The 18,195-nt window shown below is 40.6% G+C and overlaps 1 protein-coding gene across 4 annotated transcripts in view; it reads left to right on the plus strand.

Moving 5' to 3' along the window:
- The first annotated feature begins 11,730 nt into the window (after positions 1–11,730).
- The window catches only part of pam (peptidylglycine alpha-amidating monooxygenase), a 50,980-nt gene continuing 44,515 nt past the window's right edge, over positions 11,731–18,195 (plus strand). Inside the window, exon 1 of one of the 4 annotated variants that reach the window (XM_059539832.1) lies at positions 11,731–11,818. The gene's annotated coding sequence lies outside the window, so the exon portion shown is untranslated. Of the gene's footprint in view, positions 11,819–15,577; positions 15,683–18,195 lie in introns of those variants that run through there. The other 3 variants (XM_059539831.1, XM_059539834.1, XM_059539833.1) reach the window with 3 other exon arrangements.

Consider the following 18,195-nt stretch of genomic DNA (forward strand, 5'->3'; position numbering starts at 1 on the left):
CCAAGCTTTATCATTTGTTTATCCATATTGCTTCTGTTTTTTATTTGTTGAACCTCAATTAAATTGTTAATCTTAACTTGGTTTGGACGTTTTTTGTATTTTCTAGTTCGGGGAACAGACACAGTCTCTATAGTGTGATATCTAGGTGAAAGAGTCTCTATGTGCTGAGAATTAACTATGAATAATATGAATAATAATTTTCAAATCGAAGCAGTCGCCAGCAGAACTGGGTAGATGTCATCTGGTTCTGATTCCAAATTACATGAAGGAAATTATAACGTTATCCAGTACCTACATTACACACAGGCTAACATAAAACTATTGTTAGATTACTTTAACCCATCTCGGTTATCGCATTGATTTAAATAGGATAATCTGGTACATTTACATTTAGTTATTTAGCAGATGCTTTTAGCCAAACGACTTACAAATGAGGACAATGGAAGTAATCAAAATCAACAAAAGAGCAGTGTTATGCAAGGGCCATAACAAGTTTAAGTTAGCTTAAAGCAGTACACGTAGCAAGGGCTTTAAAATAACATAATAAATCAAAAGAAAACCGATAGAATAGAAAAAAGAATAGGGCAAGCTAGTGTTAGTGGTCTTTTTTTCTTCTTCTTGCTTTTGTTAATTGTATAATACATGAAAAGAAAACAGATAAAATACAAAAAGATTAGAAAGCTAGTTAGAATATTTTTTTTTAAGAATAAAATTATAATAGTGAGAGCTAAAGTTAGAGGGCAAATAAAGATGGAAGAGATATGTTTTAAGCCGATTCTTGAAGATGGAGGGAACATTTAATTTAAAAGTCCATAAAAGTGACTTTGTGCTGGCATGGCACAATCAAGTGACGAACACTTGCAGAACGCAAGCTTCTAGAGGGCACATAAGTCAGAAGTAATGAATTTAGGTAAACAGGTGCAGAGCCAGTGGTGGATTGCTAAGCAATTCTGTCTTGGCAAGGTTGAGTTGAAGGTGATTGTCTTCATCCAGCAAGAAATGTCTGTTAGACAAGCTGAGAAGCGAATAGCTACCGTCGGATCATCAGGATGGAATGAGAGGTAGAGTTGGGTGTCATCAGCATAGCAGTGATATGAAAAGCCATGTTTCTGAATGACAGAACCTAATAATGCCTTGTAGACAGAGAAGAGAAGTGGTCCAAGAACTGAGCCCTGGGGCACCCCAGTAGTTATGTTGCGACTTGGACACCTCACCTCTCCAAGATACTTTGAAGGACCTATCTGATAGGTAAGACTCAAATCATTGGAGTGCGGTTCCTGAGATGCCCTTTGCCAGTAGGGTTGATAGTAGGATCTGGTGGTTAACCGTGTCAAAAGCAGCGGACAGATCAAGCAAGATAAGTATTGAAGATTTGGATTTTGCTCTTGCCAGTCTTAGGGCTTCAACAACTGAGAGTAAGGCAGTCTTAGTTGAATGTCCACTTCTGAGGCCAGATTGGTTGCTGTTGAGGAGGTTGTTCTGTTGTGAGAAAGACAGAAACTTGGTTGAACACAGCTTGTTCAAGTGTTTTTGCAATGAAAGAAAGAGGTGAAACTGGTCTGTAGTTCACTAAAAGAGATGGGTTGAGGGTGGGTTTCTTAAGTAGTGGAGTTATACGTGCCTGTCTAAATGTGGAGCAAAAAACACCAGTGTGAAGGGATGTGTTGATGATGTTAGCGAGTGCAGTTATAAGTGCAGGAGAAATGGCTTCAAGGAGATGAGATGGAATAGGATCAAGCAGTAGGATGATTAGAAAGGATGAGTTAGAATACTTCTGTCTCAGAGAGTGAAGAGAAGGATGAGTGTGAATGAGTGTATGTTTGCTGGTGAGATGTGTTTGATGCATTGTGGTGTGGAAAATTGTGTACTGATGTTTTTAATTTTATTAATGAAAAATGTGGCAATGTCTTCAGCTATTCGTTGATGCAGGAGGAGGACAAAGAAGCGAGGAAAATGTTTTAAAAAGTATAAAACAGTTAGACAAATTGTTTTGAATTTTGTCACGGTAGTATTTCCTTTCAGCAGTGGAGACATTAGCAGAGAAGGAAGACAAGGAGCGACTGATACACATTAAGGTCAGTAGTATTTTTGGATTTGCGTCACACCCTTTCAGCAGTTCTAAGCTTAGAACGGTGTTTGCGTAGAACATCAGATAACCAAGGGGCAGAAGGGGTGGTACAGACTGGCCTGGAAGATAAGGGGCAAACAGTGTCTAAACAAGATGTAAGAGTGGAGCAGAAAGTATCAGTAGGGGAAGGTATCGAAGATGAAACCATAGCAGATAGCCGGGAGAGTGAGAGTGAGTGTACTGTAGGTTATGTCGAAAGATGACTTGTGGAGGGGTAAGTGATCATGTTGAGGTTAAGAGTGAGGAGGAAGTTATCCGAGATGTGCAGTGGAGTAACATTTAAATTTAATCATTTAGCAGACGCTTTTTTTTTTTTAAGAAAAGGATTAAGACAAGTAACCATTACAAGATCAGTGGAGCAGTGTTGTGTGTAAATAAGGTCCAGTTGGTCGCCTGATTTGTGAGTAGCAGTAGTTGACACTCGGTTGAGATCAAAGATCTGTTGAGATTGTACCATATTGATTTAAAAATACAAAGATTAAGAAAAGTCAGCGGCTATTTTAACTAACTGCAAATAGCAATAGATGTTTTGCATCTACTATTAACACACTATGAATAGCAATTAGATGCTGTTCACACTAAGTGCAAACAGCAATAGATTCTATTTATGCTAAAATAGCAGGATTTTCTGCTTTTTATTCTACTTATTGCAAATAGTTTCAATTATTTCAGTATTATAGTACATTATTGTAACTACTGGGTGAAGGAGTGGCAGGAAGCAAGTGCGAGATTAATGATATTTAATGCAGACAATGATACAGACAGTACTTGAGACACAAACAATGCTGGGAGGAATGCACAGTCCAAGATGGTGGTGATGAGTGACGAATCCGGAAGGCGGAGGTGAGTGGGCAGCAACAGAGGGTGACACAGGAACTGCGGGGAAGCGAGCCGAAGGTAAGTGGTGTTGCTTGGTGGTGGGTTGCATAGAGTGGACCTCTAGAGTGGAAAATTTTCGGCCGAAAATGGCATTTTCGGTTTTCGACCGATAGACTTTTATCACCGAAACAACACGGCCGAAATGTTGTGATGACGCAAACAGAAACCGCGACCTGCACGTGCACCTGCATAGCGCAGACCACGAGCTCCCCGCGACATTCACTTCACACCAGTGAGAACATTCTCTCTCTTCTTATTCCTTTATTCGCAGCACTAAAGCGTCTCCTAACAAAGAGATTAAGACGGACCATGAAGTGAAAACAAAGAAAAGTAGAGTCTGTTAGCACACGTCTCATGAGATCTTTTCGGATCCTCTGCACTTCATCGCGAATGTGCTTGATCCACGTTATAAAGACCATTACTTGGATGCGGAAATAAGGCAGCGTGCACGAGAAATGATCCAGGCCGTGCTGGACGTGGAGAACCCACGTGGAGACGGAGAAGCTCCAAGCGCAGGAGACTGAGATCAGAGCGCAGAAAAAAAGACTTGTGTCTGCACCAGATGAGGGGCATGCACCCTTGTTGTCTGATGTGTTCAGTGGAATTCTGCAAGAAAGTGCCTCAAATAATAATAATACGTTGGCTATTTTGTTCTTAGGCTACTATATATGTGACATTATATATATATATATATATATATATATATATATATATATATATATATATACACACACACACACACACACACACATACATAATATCAGATTGTAGCCATTTTTCTGCTAGATTTCTGCTTTAATTTGATAAAAATGTTTATTTATGCCCTGGCCCTATTTAAATACACTCTCTCAAATATTTCTCAAATGTCAGGCAGATGACAAGCTCAACTGCTCAACAGCTAGATGGTTATCTGTCTGAAGTCCCCATCCCCAGAAGTGATAACCCACTTGCCTATACTGGAGAAGTAATGCACTTTCTAGTCCTACAGAGAAAAATTTAAAATGCACTTCACCTAAATGCACTTTGTTTTTATGAGAGAACAGTTAATTTTAAAACCTTTCTGCAGGCCAGTAGGCCTGTACATTATTATTTAATATACACATGAGTGGGATACATTTTTTGTTTGAATTTTATTTTAATACTGTGCATTGTTGCAATGTGCTTAATAAATATTTGCATAATTTGTAATTATGGTTTTTTATGTTTTTTTTAAAATAATTTATGTAATTGTAATTATCTTTGAAACTTTAATATTAATTTATGCAATTGCAATGTCTTAATTTTAGTAAAGTTAGTACACGGTCATAGCAATAAATGCAATGGTACTAATAATTGGCATAATTTCTTTCGGTGTTTCGGTTTCGGTTTTCGGCCTTGGTTTTCTCTTTTTCGGTTTCGGCCAAGAATTTTCATTTCGGTGCATCCCTATCACGAACACAAGACGCTAGACAAGCCAATATATAGGGATGAGTAATGAGTGACAGCTGTTGCTGATGACAATTAACAGAGACGCCCACAAACTAATCAGTGCTGACGCGTAACACACAGACTTCACCCACAAAGTGCAAAACCCAGAGATCACGGTTTACCAACCGTGACAGTACCCCCCCCCCCCCCTCTAAGAACGTCTCCTGGAGTTCCCAGAAGAGCCTACCTGCTGATTGTAATCATCAATAAGGGAGTGATCCAGTATGTCCCTAGTAGGTACCCAACTCCTCTCCTCCGGACCGTAACCTTCCCAGTCCACCAAGTACTGGAATCCTCATCCCCTCCGTCTCGAGTCCAGAATACGATTAACCGAATAGGTCGGTTCCCCATCTACGAGCCGCAGCGGGTGAACCGGTGTAGGCGGATTAATACGTGATTAAAACACGGGTTTAATTTTGGACACATGGAAGGCGGGATGTATTCTCCTGTACGCTGGAGGTAGTTTGAGGCGGACTGTCACCGGACTAATGATCTTGGTGACAGTTAACGGGCCAATAAATTTGGGAGCTAATTTGTTAGAAACGGAACGGAGAGGAATATTGTTAGTAGAAAGTCACACTTTTTGACCCACGACGTAAACGGGAGGCTTTGACTGGTGGCGATCGGCCTTGGCCTTAGTACGCTCCCTCATCCGGAGCAGAGTTTCGCGGGCTCTGGTCCAGGTGCGGGGGCACCTCTGGACAAATGCGTGAGTGGAGGGGACCGCGACTTCAGATTCCAGACTAGGAAAAGCTGGTGGCTGTTAACCTACGCTGCACTGAAACGGGGAGAGGCGCCCGTGGCTGACACTGGTAACGAATTGTGAGCGTACTCCACCATAGAGAGTTTTTGGCTCCAGGAAGAAGGATTCTAGGAGACCAAACATCGCAAAGTTCTCTCTAAATCTTGGTTGGCTTGCTCAGACTGCCCGTTACTTTGGGGATGATAACCCAAAGACAGAATAACCGTCGCTCCTAGCAATTTACAAAATTCCTTCCAAAATTTGGATATGAATTGGAATCCTCTGTCAGAAACCACGTCTACCGGGAGGCCATGTAACCGAAAGACTTGATCTAGGACAGTGACCGCTGTCTCCTTGGCTGTAGGTAATTTGGGCAAGGGAATGAAATGTGCTGCCTTCGAGAACCGGTCCACTATGGTCAAAACGACCGTCATGCCATTAGAGGGCGGGAGGGCGGTAACAAAATCTAGTGCGATATGTGACCAGGGTCTCGAAGGGACAGACAGCGGTTGAAGAAGCCCATCAGGAGGCCGGTTAGACGACTTACCACTGGCGCTAACTGAGCAAGCCAAAACAAAATCGTGGACGTCACGAGCCATAAGTGGCCACCGGAATCGTTGTTTAACTAACCCCTTGGTTCGGCTTATCCCTGGATGACAAGCAACGTTAGAGCAGTGACCCCACTGAATAACTTCGGACCGTAACTCTTCCGGCACAAATAAACGATTCGGTGGGCAACCGGGCGGAGGCGTTACCCCTTCTAATGCCATCTTGACCTTCGATTTGACCTCCCATATGAGTGTTGAGATGGCTATTTTCTCAGGTATAATACACTCGGGAGTCACCGGGCGGGCGGAGGGATCAAAAAGACGTGACAAAGAATCAGGTTTGACATTTTTGGAACCCAGGCAGTACAACAGAGTAAAATCTAAATGACCGAAAAAAAAGTGCCCACCGAGCCTGCCTGGAATTGAATCTTTTGGCAGTTCTAATGTACTCTAAATTCTTGTGATCGGTCCAAACAATGAAAGGTACCCCTGACCCTTCCAACCAGTGACGCCACTCCTCTAAAGCTAATTTGACGGCCAATAATTCTCTGTTACCAATGTCATGTTTGTGTTCAGCAGGAGATAAACGATGTGAAAAACAAACGCGCAGGGATGCATCTTATCGTCCAAGGCAGCACGTTGGGAAAGAACTGCTCCTACCCCCACCTCTGATGCGTCGACCTCCACCACGAACTGCCGTGTGGGATCAGGAGCTACAAGGATGGGAGCCGAAACGGAGCAGGTCTTGAGGTTGGTAAATGCAGTTTCTGCTGCATCCGACCACCTGGACGGAGTACTGGGGGAGGTCAAGGCCGTCAGAGGTGAGACTAGTTGGCTGAAATTACGAATGAAACGTCGATAAAAATTGGCGAACCCCAGAAACCGCTGTAGGGCCTTACGGGAATCTGGAGATGGCCAATCTATCACAGCCTTAACCTTGTCAGGATCCATACGTATTCCCTCGGACGAGACGATATACCCTAGGAAGGGGATGGACTGTGCATGGAATACGCATTTCTCCACCTTGACAAAAAGCCCATTCTCGAGTAACCTCTGGAGCACTCGTCTGACGTGTTGAACATGTTCCTGGAGAGATGAAGAAAAAATCAGTATGTCATCCAGGTAAACATATATAAACTGATCTACCATGTCTCTCAACACGTCATTAACGAGTGCTTGGAAAACCCCTGGTGAGTTGGAGAGCCCGAACGGTATCACCAAATATTCAAAGTGCCCTCTAGGGGTGTTAAAGGCAGTTTTCCATTCATCCCCCTTCCTGATGCGGACCAAATGATAAGCGTTACGTAAATCCAATTTTGTGAATACGGATGCTCAATGTAACCTCTCGAAAGCTGAAGACATCAACGGTAATGGATAGGTGTTCTTTATCGTGATGTTGTTCAGCTCTCTGTAGTCAATACAAGGTCGCAGAGAATAATCCTTCTTACCAACAAAAAAGAATCCCTCCCCCGCTGGAGAAGAGGAAGGGTGGATGAACCTCGATGCCAAGGAATCAGAAATGTTTTTCTCCATGGCCTCCCTCTCTGGAATAGAAAGAGAGTAAAGCTTGCCTTTAGGCGGAGACTTACCTGGCACTAAATCTATAGCACAATCGTAGATGCGGAGGAAGAGAAGCAGCACGGGACTTACTGAACACCTCCTTCAGGTCCAAGTACTCTGCGGGCACGTTTGATAACACCATGGTCTCTTTCTGAAAGACAGAAACAGGCACAACAGAACAAGCAAAAACCAGACAATACTCATGACAACTTTCACTCCACAAGGTGACTGTGTCGGAACCCCAATCCACTCGTGGATTATGTTTGATTAACCAGGGGTGACCTAAAACAATGGGAGCTACAGGGGAGTCCATGAGGTAAAAAGATATGGTTTCACTGTGGTTGCCTGAGGTGAGCAGAGTTATGGGTTCAGTGTAGTGGGTGACGTGTGGCAGTTCCTGGCCATTGAGTGCGGTGACATGGATGGTATGAGACACAGGAAGGACTGGAAGGTTCAAGTAACGTTCAAGGAGAGAGTCAATGAAATTACCTTCGGACCCTGAGTCCAGAAGGGTGTGACAGTCATGAGTGTGGTTCTCCTGCCACAATTTCACCGGAAGGAGAGTCGATGATGTGGTTGAGAACTTCCTGGCGGAGATCCCACCCGATATTAGCCTCAAACTTACTACTGGGCTGGCTCTTTTTACCGGGCAGGAATGCATGGAATGCTCCGAGCCACCGCAATATAAGTATAGTCCTTGGGACCTCCGCCGCTCTCTCTCCCTCCGGGAAAGCCGAGCTCTACCCACCTGCATGGGTTCGTGATCGTTAACGGGACCGCCCATGTTCTCTCGACTCGAGCTGCCCCTTTCCGGAGAGACATAATGGCGTGTAGGACTGACATGTCTACGTCCACGTCCACCCGGAGAGCCAGGTCGATTAGGACGTTGAACGTTGGGGGCAGCTCGAGGAGGTAGATCTCCTTCTGAACACGGTGGCCAGCCCATGCAGGAATCGATCCCACTGCGCCGCCTCGTTCCACTGGCACACGGCCGCCAGGGTGCGGAACTGAATGGACTAGTCCGCCACCGATGATTCTCCTTGTTTGAGGTCCGATAGCTGGTGAGCGGCCTCCCTGCTGGCCGTGGCTCGATCGAACACCCGTTTCATCTCTTCGGAGAGGGCGTGGAACGAGGCGCAACACGGATGTTGATTCTCCCACACCGCCGTCCCCCATAAGGCGGCCCTGCCAGAGAGTAGGTTATGAGCAAACGCAACCTTGGACTCCTCTGTCGCGAAGGTGCGGGGCTGCAATGCAAAATGCATGGAACATTTGTTAAGGAAAGTCTTGCAAAAGTTTGGCTCACCGGAGTAACTCTCTGGTGCTGGAAGTCGCGGCTCTGGCCGGAAGTGGTCCTGGGAGGTCTCCCGGGGGACGGGCGGTGCAGGCGGTGCGGTGGGCGCAGTGGGAGAGGTGAGTTGATGAATCCGCTGGGTGAGCTCGGACACCTGTGTCACCACGGCTTGGATCGCGCGTCTGGTGTTCACGATGCTCTCCTGCTGCTGATCCATGCGGTTGACGCTGTGGTGAATGAATTCAGACAGTGAAGTGGTGCTCGCTGCTTCCATGTTTGGTGAGAGTGTTCTGTAACGACTGGGTGAAGGAGTGGCAGGAAGCAAGTGCGAGATTAATGCAAAAGAGAAGCGACGACAGTGAAGGATGAGAGATGATCAGGCCTGGGCTTTATTTTATGTTTTGGTTTTTGTTTGTGCGCGACAGTCATCTGCGAGGGGCTGTTGCACTGTTTTGTGTTCATTTGGTTATTAACACTTTGTTTGATTGTCCGCCGGTTCCCGCCTCCTTCCCGTGATTATGAAGTTTTTATTGCGTTACACTGGTGCCAAAGCCCGGGAGAAAGGAGGGATGCGCTGCCTAAGATCCCTCAGCGCTGGGGTGAATCCGCAGTGCAATCGAGCAGGGCGAAGGAGGATGCTCGAGGCGGTGGGCTGGAGTGAGTTGCCTGGTGGACGGACGAACTCACTCCAGCCCTCCGTCTCGAACATCCCCGGCAGCAGACTCCTTCGGGAAGGAGGCGGGAACCGGCGGACAGTAACAGTGAAGGTCTCAGAGCAATGTCAATTAATATGTTCTATCGGTCCGCATTATTAAAGAGAAAAAACTTGCTCACTTCAATACACTATATTCTGCATGAGATTGCATACACCAAAAGAAATTTCAAATGTTACGCAAACTGTTTCAAGTAGGCCATGTTCATTCATTTCTATCGTCCGTTTGAACTCTGCATGGTTTTCGTTCGGGAAACGGTTTGTAAAAAGCATTTCACATGTACAGGGTGAGCAGGGCACAAACGCAGAGTTATTTGTAACACTACAAGATTTAAACATTTCCACATAACAAAATGTACAAAATTTCGCAATATTTCCTTGACGTATCTCTGTTTAGAGAAAAATTGGCTAAAATTCAGAAATCTTGCTGAACATTTATTTAAACATTGCAAAAATAAATTTCTGCCTGAACTTAATGTCATCCAGTTTTTTTTTAAACGAGACACATCTGTTTATTACTTCTTTTTTTTTTTCTTTTTACCTATTTCACAATTATTTTAATCTCCAAACTGTTTTAGATAGTTCTGCTTGGCTTCTTATGCTTTTCTATAAAAAGTGTTTTTCATGAATGCATTTTCTGCAACAAAACACAGCAGCTTAGATTTTACAGTTCACTGGAGTGAGCCTGTTTCACGTTTTTATGGACACTACACATTTTAACGTCTGTAAACAAAAATTCAAACTTAAATATTCGTAGTGAAATTTTTCAGTTGTACTATAAAATAAAAAGGTCATTTTTCTTAAATACTTAATTTGTCATCAAACATTTAAGTATAAGATAAGGCTTATACTAATGTCAACCGTTTTTTTTTCTTTCTTTTTTTTCTCAAATATTTTTGTGGGTCGTGAACTAGATTACACTTGTCTAGGTGGGTCGTGGAATGGAAAAGTTTAGGAACCTCCAGTCCATGTTGCTTTAAATGCTAATGAGCTGTACTGACCCCGCCCCTCTCTTCCGTGGTGTGAGGAGCAGACTGTGAACTTCAGCTGCGAAACATGCTAACTATCATATAATAGGAAAGGTGATTTGCAAAGATTAATAAAAAATCCCTTATACTCTCTCTTTCTGTAGCTGAAGCTGGATCACGAATGATGGGCAGACCGGGGATCAACGCATTTGCTTCAGAAAACGAAAGTAGCATTAATCCTCTGCTTCTTCAGCGGCTCAGATGTCGGGAGTAAATGACGACTGCTATGTTCATTATTACATCCAACAACAAAACACCTCAATCACTTAATTTAGAGGCATTCTTGTCTTCCACGCACCAGAGTAGACACAATGGCAGACTTGCTCACAGCCCACTCAGGGCGGGTCTAAGCTAAGGTGGCCTTGTCAATCAAATGTTGTGGGTGGGGCCTGACAGGAATCTCCGAACAGCCTGATTTGAGAAAGGGGATTTTAAAATAGGGGTTTAATTTTTCTTTTTTTTTTTTTATCTTTATAAGGTGGATCCGATGACCTCATTAAGAAAATATTTCCTTTTAATATTATTAACAACCTGAAGTGTGCTAAACATTAAATTTCCCAAACTGAGGGTTGTAAAGGACCTGCAGGGTTTTTAAACTGTTAAGTAGAATGTTAAATTGAGTTAGGCCTGGGCGTTAAAACGGTATCGATATTTATTGACTTAATACCTTCTTCGATAACGATATAAAAAATGTTCATATAGTGCATGATATAGACACGTGCTATGAGTGACACAGACAGCTCACCCAAACACGAACACAGGAGGCTACTAGGAGGCTAAGCTGAAGGCTATTTTAAAAAGGAAAATTTAAAATAAGAAAAAAAAAGATTTAGGGAGAATCCATAAAAAGTAGAATCCCCAGGAGGAGCATATGCCAGCCAGAAATGTGCTTTTCAATTCATGTACTTTTTTGCATAAAGTACGTTTTTGAATACCCTCAAACACTCAGACAGTGCATTTTTGTACAGAATAATTATTATTAAACTAATCCAGTGATTTGCTTCTCAAACAGCCTTTTGATTCAAGCCGGTGAGTCGATTCTTTTGTGGTCTTTCACAAAAAAGATTTGTTCATTGATTCTTTCAAGCTAAAAGGTAGCGACAAAAGAACGCGTGCGTGAGTCATTTAGCCTATCTGTTATGATAAAGTGATTGCACAAATTTGTAGAAAAACGCAAAAGTCCTTATGATTTATTAAAATATGTGTTTACTGTACCAATCTTTTTTCGCACATATGTACATTTATTTTTCCATGAATTATTTTGCCATTTTATTATTTTACCTAACTATATTTCATATTTAATTTTTTTAAAAGTTATTTTGTTAATTTAGTTTTTTTTATATAATATTCGTCTAACTTTCATCCGTGCAGGATCACGTGGTATTGTCGCACGCTCAGGAGCTCACGTATCGATTACACTGGTCTGACTGACACGAGCAAAACAAGCACAGGAAACCAAGGTAAATAACTTGTCGTTTCTAAGAGTAGAGTATCATCATTTGATGTTCTTTGGTTATTCTCACATAAGTCATGTTTTGGTCAGTGTTTTCTCAGTTTTTGATCCGTGTCAGAGAAGTTTACTGAACTTCACACGACGTCAGCGGTTAGCAATGCAACTTAAGTTAGCCGTTTACTTTCAGACTTGTACTGAATATGTAACTTTTCACAAGTTGTTTATTTCAACTATTACACAGTTGTATTTTATAGCAAATGTGAAGTTTTATTCTAAAAAGAGTGGTCTACTGAATAAAGGTTATGGATGTGGCTAAAAAGACAGCTGTTTCTTATTCTAATGAAACTATAAATGTGTATTAAGGTTTTTACAAATGTATTTTAATAATCGGGATTACAGTAAAACTATTATTGTTTTATATACCACGTTTACATTTGAAACATTGATATTATTCATGCTCTTTTTAATCACTGATGGTGTCATTAGTGTATTGTGGCTTGTGTCGTATTTTGGAATATATTTGCCGGTTTTATTTTTTAAGTCTCACGTCAATTATAGATTTTATTTTTATTATAAACATGAGCCATCAATATTTTTTATTCTATTTATTTTATTTGATTTTTTAGATCAAATTGTTCACTTGTACTGTATAGTTCCCAAATGAAATTGATTCAGAGACACAACATTATTGGATTTTGGGAATGTGTTCAGTGGTTGGTGTCCTCCAGGAACAGAGATGGGAAATACAGCTTACACAAACACATGTCACTGCTAGTAGCTGTTATTACTCTTATAGTAAGTAGTCGCTTTGTGTTTTTTGTTAACAGACAAAAAACACAATAATACAAAGAGTTAAACAATATTGTGGTACATTAATCGAAACAGAACAATAATTATAAAAAAAGAACAACAGAAAATACAATAAAAATAAATAATATATATATATATATATATATATATATATATATATATATGTGTATATATATATATATACAATACTCAGCCTATCATGAACCTCCTGACCTAGCTGTTTGCCCCTCATTCTATCTCATGCAATATATAAAAAAAACTTATTTAAATACAAATCTCCCCTTAAATATAATCTCTTGTAAACTGGTTGGAAGGCCCCCACATCTCTTCAAACATGGCACTGTCTCCTGACCACTGCAGTTAGTCTGTCCATAGGCAATATTCTGAAGATCTTTTGGTACCAAAGGATAAGAGATGGAGGTCTAGGGTGAATCCACTCAATTAGGATGCATTTTCTAGCGAGTAACAGGAGTTTGTCACAGAGTAGAAACCGGTTAGCGGTTATCTTTTGCTGGGAAGCCAAGTTAAAAAATGAAATTTAAAAAAAATAAAAATAAAAACAGGGTCCTAATAGAGGGACGATGACACATCAACACCACCTTAGTACCAATATGTTTTTATATTTTGAGGTAAAAACATTAATCTCCATAAATAACACACTTCAAATTACCATTGCATGAAAAAAACATCTCTCTCTTCTTTGCTCTCTTAATTAATTTGTGTAATTAAATATTATCCATATATAGATGGATTGCACAGAAACAGTGACTGTGAAGAAAACCCTCAAACTCACGCCTCTCACAGTTTATTGTGTCTTTCAGAGGAAATCACCACTGCTGTCACATCCTGTTGACACAGTCTAGATTTTTACCACGGAAGATGAAAATACCACAACAAAACAAAACAAATGAACCTTCAACCTAAATATAAAATTATGTTCTATGATGTACAACATATACGATACTGTTAAAATCTAAAAGTGTTCCATGACCCATTGAATTAAATGTTTTCTATTTTGTTTGACTTATTGAACTTCAAAAGTGCATACTTTTTTTGTCCCTTATTAGATCATATACAATGAAGAGATAGTAATGAAATAAATTAAACTTTATAAATTACAAGGCCAAAACATTTTTCAGTGGGCAGAGTTCAGTAAGGAGAGCTGTAGGGAGAAAGCTGTTCCTGAGTCTGCTGGCTTGTCCAGAGGCTCCTGCATCGCCTCTCGAAGGGCAGGAAGTTAGACAGTCCGTGGTCAGGGTGAGAGGAGTCCTTGAGAATGCTGCTAGCTCCACATAGACAGTGTTTTCTCTGGATGTCCTCAATTGCAGGAAGTGGTGTCCCTGTGCTGTGATGCGTTGGGTGGTTTTCCCCACCCTGTGCAGTGCAATACATGATTAAATACATGATTGTACTCTTTGCACTAGACATGTGCCAGTATTCGATAATGCGATATATCATGGTAATGAATATGTACTGTATTGTTATCGTGGGCACTTCGAAATACAGTGGATAATAATATATTACAAATTATTCAGAATTTGGGATGCATTTTAAGAATACTATTCCCATCAACTGGTCAACATGCACAACACCGCTGTATGCTGCTTGAAAGACGTGTGTTGTAAACAAGCAGCATGAGAAGCACATGAGGAACACGTGAGAGACGCGCTGAATGAAAGCACATTCACTCTCTGACAGCAGATGGCGCTAAACTACAGAAAATGAAGCCTTTACCCTGGAAACCCCATAAATAAAGCAGCTGTGCTACTTTCTTAAACATATTTAAATCATTTTAAACAGCCATTCAGATTTGTGGATTTGCTATAGTGTTCATCACAGTCCCAAATACTTAAATATTTAGACTTAATAGGCTATTTACTTTCAAACTTTTTTTCCATTTTAATCTGGACGACAGCATGCCCTAGATATTGTTTGAAAGTGTTTTGATTCTTTATCGTTCATTCACACGTTACATTAGGGCATCATTAGATAATTCATTAGTTAACAAACTGCCAATGAAAAACTCTTCTGAACATTCATTAATCTTAGGTATTCAAATATTTAATAAAATGCTTGTTAAAATCGAAAATTGCAACTATTATTTAATAAGCTAACATGAACGAAGACTATTTTTTAACAAAGATTAATAACCTCTGTAGCAAATGTAGCTATTGCTCATCGTGAATGTTAATGCTGAACTAATGAGGTCTTATTGTAAAGTGATACCTATGGGTCTTTATAATTCTCTTGCACCTTAATCTGTGTAAAACTTTATATATTTACTGAATTGCTTTATTTAAATGTCCAGTTATTTTTGTTATAAAAAAAAAGCCGTTAGCAGTTAACCACAACAGGGAAATCTGATACCAGCATATCCCTACTTTGCACTTTTAAAATAGTGCTTGCAAATAGACAATTACTGAAAATGTACCTACCTCAAGCTCTGAAATGATACATGCTTCTGTTGAAACCTCGAGTCAGAGTGATTTGATCTTCATCTAAAATGAAGGGTGATAACCTAATCCCCAGTGAAGAACTACATTACCCATGAGCTCTGAAAAGAGGCTGCTGTTTCCATGGAAACGGATATTGCATCAAAAGAGCTCAGCAGCCGCCCACGTTATATAGTGATGTCATCAGAGTCATTCTCTCTGCATCTGCTGCTCATGTTTAGCATTTACCAGTAACCTTAAAATGTGCTTGTTTTTTAATTCCATTGTAAATCAGTAGGCTCATGCTGTAATGTGTTTGGATGGATCAGAGAGAGAGAGACTTTTGGGGAACGTCACGATGGTAACTGGGGGTGTGCAGCGGTTGCCATGGTTACCTTCTCTTCAGGTCCTGGGTGTGATGATGATGTCAGCCAGCATGCTGGGCTGTCTCTCTCTCTCTCTCTCTCTCTCTCTCTGTCTCCCCCCCCCCTCTCTCTCTCTCTCCCTCCCTCCCTCCCTCCCTCTCTCTCTCTCTCTCTCTCAGTGAGTCAGGCTGTGCTGGAGCAGCAGCAGTAGTTCATCTCTCAGTTTCTGCTGTGCTTCAGATCTCAGTGTGACGGGTGAGTGAGGTAGGCAGGCTGTTATGAATCTTTGTCTTTTCTCTCGGTTTAATGCTGTGGCTGTATAGAATGAATGCTTCATGAGAAGAGCTGCTTCATATAGTGGGGATTTAATGCGTCAGTGATCATTTATTCAGATAGCCTCTGGATGATCAGTGGTGTGTGTTTGAGGAAGTGCAGGGATCATTAGATACGGCTGTTTGTTTCTGGTACTTGTCTCTTTCCATCCGTGATCCAGCCATATAATAAATAACAGCTGTTTGCGATGGATTTCTCTGAGAGGATGAAGCATCACTGGTTGATGGAAAGTGAGATGTTTTTCTTGAGATTATAGTCTGCAGTTTATATTTCATAACAGGTACGGATGACGTGCAGACTTGCGCGTGCGAGATGATTCATGCTCACCTAGTGATGCGACTCACTGATCTGCAGATTCTGTTTAGATGTTAGAATTAGAAAAAGGAAGATGGGGTCAGTTTGTGATGACTGAAATGCAAACATACTAATGTATTTGAATTTGTATTTTGGAATTAATTTGTAAAAACAACTGTTCTTTACTAATAGCCTAACAAATAGAATAAGCTTAAATAATTTATAATAGCTTAATGAAGAATTTGTGTGCAAATTATATTAGATTTTCCACTTACTCTAATTATTAAAAGTGCATCCGTTATGGCATTCTTTAAAAGCATACTTGTGCCTTTTTCAGGCTCTGTATAAAATATTGAATGCTTTTTCTGAAGAAATCAAATGCTGCTGTTCCAAAAATATCACCAAATACGAAACAGTCGTCTGGCATACTTCAAAGAGAAGTGCAAAAACACAAAAAAACAACAACAAAGAGAGTTCATCTTAAGAAGAACTGAGAACCTCATTAAAATAAGCACAAGCACAAGAGGCTAAAAGATGATGAAAATGTGTATCCAGCATTGAAGAAGGTTTAATGAAGAAGGAATCTGATTTGTGTTATGATGGGACCTTCAATTTAAGTGTATTAATCTTGGAGATTAATTATCAACCAATTAAGCAATTCGTGCTGCAGAAGAAAATAAGGGTGTTTTTTGTTTCTATGAAAATTTCATAACACTAACCTTTCATCAACAGATCACATAATACAGCTGTTAATCCAAACAACATCCAGCTCTCAAAGAATTTACTTTACACTCATTGTGTACTTTCCTTGAAGAATTGTTGAAAAGAAGCAGGGAAAGAATCACAATGATCATTCCAGTTACCATAACCTTGAGTTGTTTATGTAAAATGGTTAGCAAATGGTTAATGAATGACTTGTATGGAGAATGGATGTTTTAAGTGATGCTCACTGTGGTTTTAGAAAAGCACGTAGCTCTATAGATCACATCATCATCCTTGAAAATGACATAAATGATGCTTAGGAACATGTGACTGCCTTTTTTCTTTGAGTGTGTAAAAAAAGACAGCTGCCTACTTTTATTGACAAGATATCAGACAGACTTCTTTAAGTCTGAAGCAGATTGACATTGGTTACTAATTTTCACATATTCAGTTTTGTAGTTTTGTGTTTTCAAATTTTTATGAGACAGTAATGGTATTGTCTTCAGGCCCTCAAAATGTCAATTGTTGTGTAAATAATTAAGCGAAGCACATAAAAAGTATTCTTTTTTTTTCATTAAAAATTGTGTCATCATGTAAAGGCCCCCTTAAATCAAAAACGGTTCAAACGGCCAGAATGGAGTGCCTTTTTATGTTATTTAATTTAATATTTATGGTAACACTTTAGTATAGGGACCAATTCTCACTGCCTATGATTAACATATTGGCTGTTTATTAGTACTTATAAAGCACATATTCTGCATGAGCTAATCCTACACAATACATAAACTATTAGATATTTATAAGCAGCAAATTAGAAGTTTGTTGAGGCAAAAGTCATAGTTAATGGTTAGCTAATAGTGAGAGCTGGACCATATTTACTATAATTAATTAATTAATTTATTTGTGAATGATTTGTAAAGATATGCAAGGTAAGAGTCTGAATTTGCTGCATATATGTTTTTGATATCCTATGGCCCAGAAAGAGCAAACAGCTCCTTGGCAATATGTTAATTTCCAACAGTGATGAGAGGATTATTTCAGCGATTAATTCATCTTACGCTGAAAGCCCTCGGTTCCTCCCTGTCGGCTTGTTTTTCCTGTCGTTTATTAGTCTTTCTTTGGATAGGCCTCTCCTCTTCATCATGAGACATCTGCCTTTACACAAATGATATCAGTCACGATTAGCGTGGCAGCGTCTGTTTTTGCATTCTGATACTTGACTGAATGTGGATGTACAGCAGTGTATGATGGTGCTCTCAGGATAAACACACGGCATGGTCATACCTCCCATAATTCCCTGTGGCTCAGCCCTGCTCATTAACTCTAAATCCAGATCATCTCACCGACGTCTGCCAGAGAATACCTTTAAGAGCTTCTCATTCACTCTGAAGACTTGTAGAGATCTTGAGTATAGTGCTGCCCTCCTGAAGTGACGTCCCTGGTCACCA

Source organism: Carassius carassius, chromosome 45 (genome assembly GCF_963082965.1).
Source record: "Carassius carassius chromosome 45, fCarCar2.1, whole genome shotgun sequence".
Classification (NCBI taxonomy): Eukaryota; Metazoa; Chordata; class Actinopteri; order Cypriniformes; family Cyprinidae; genus Carassius; species Carassius carassius.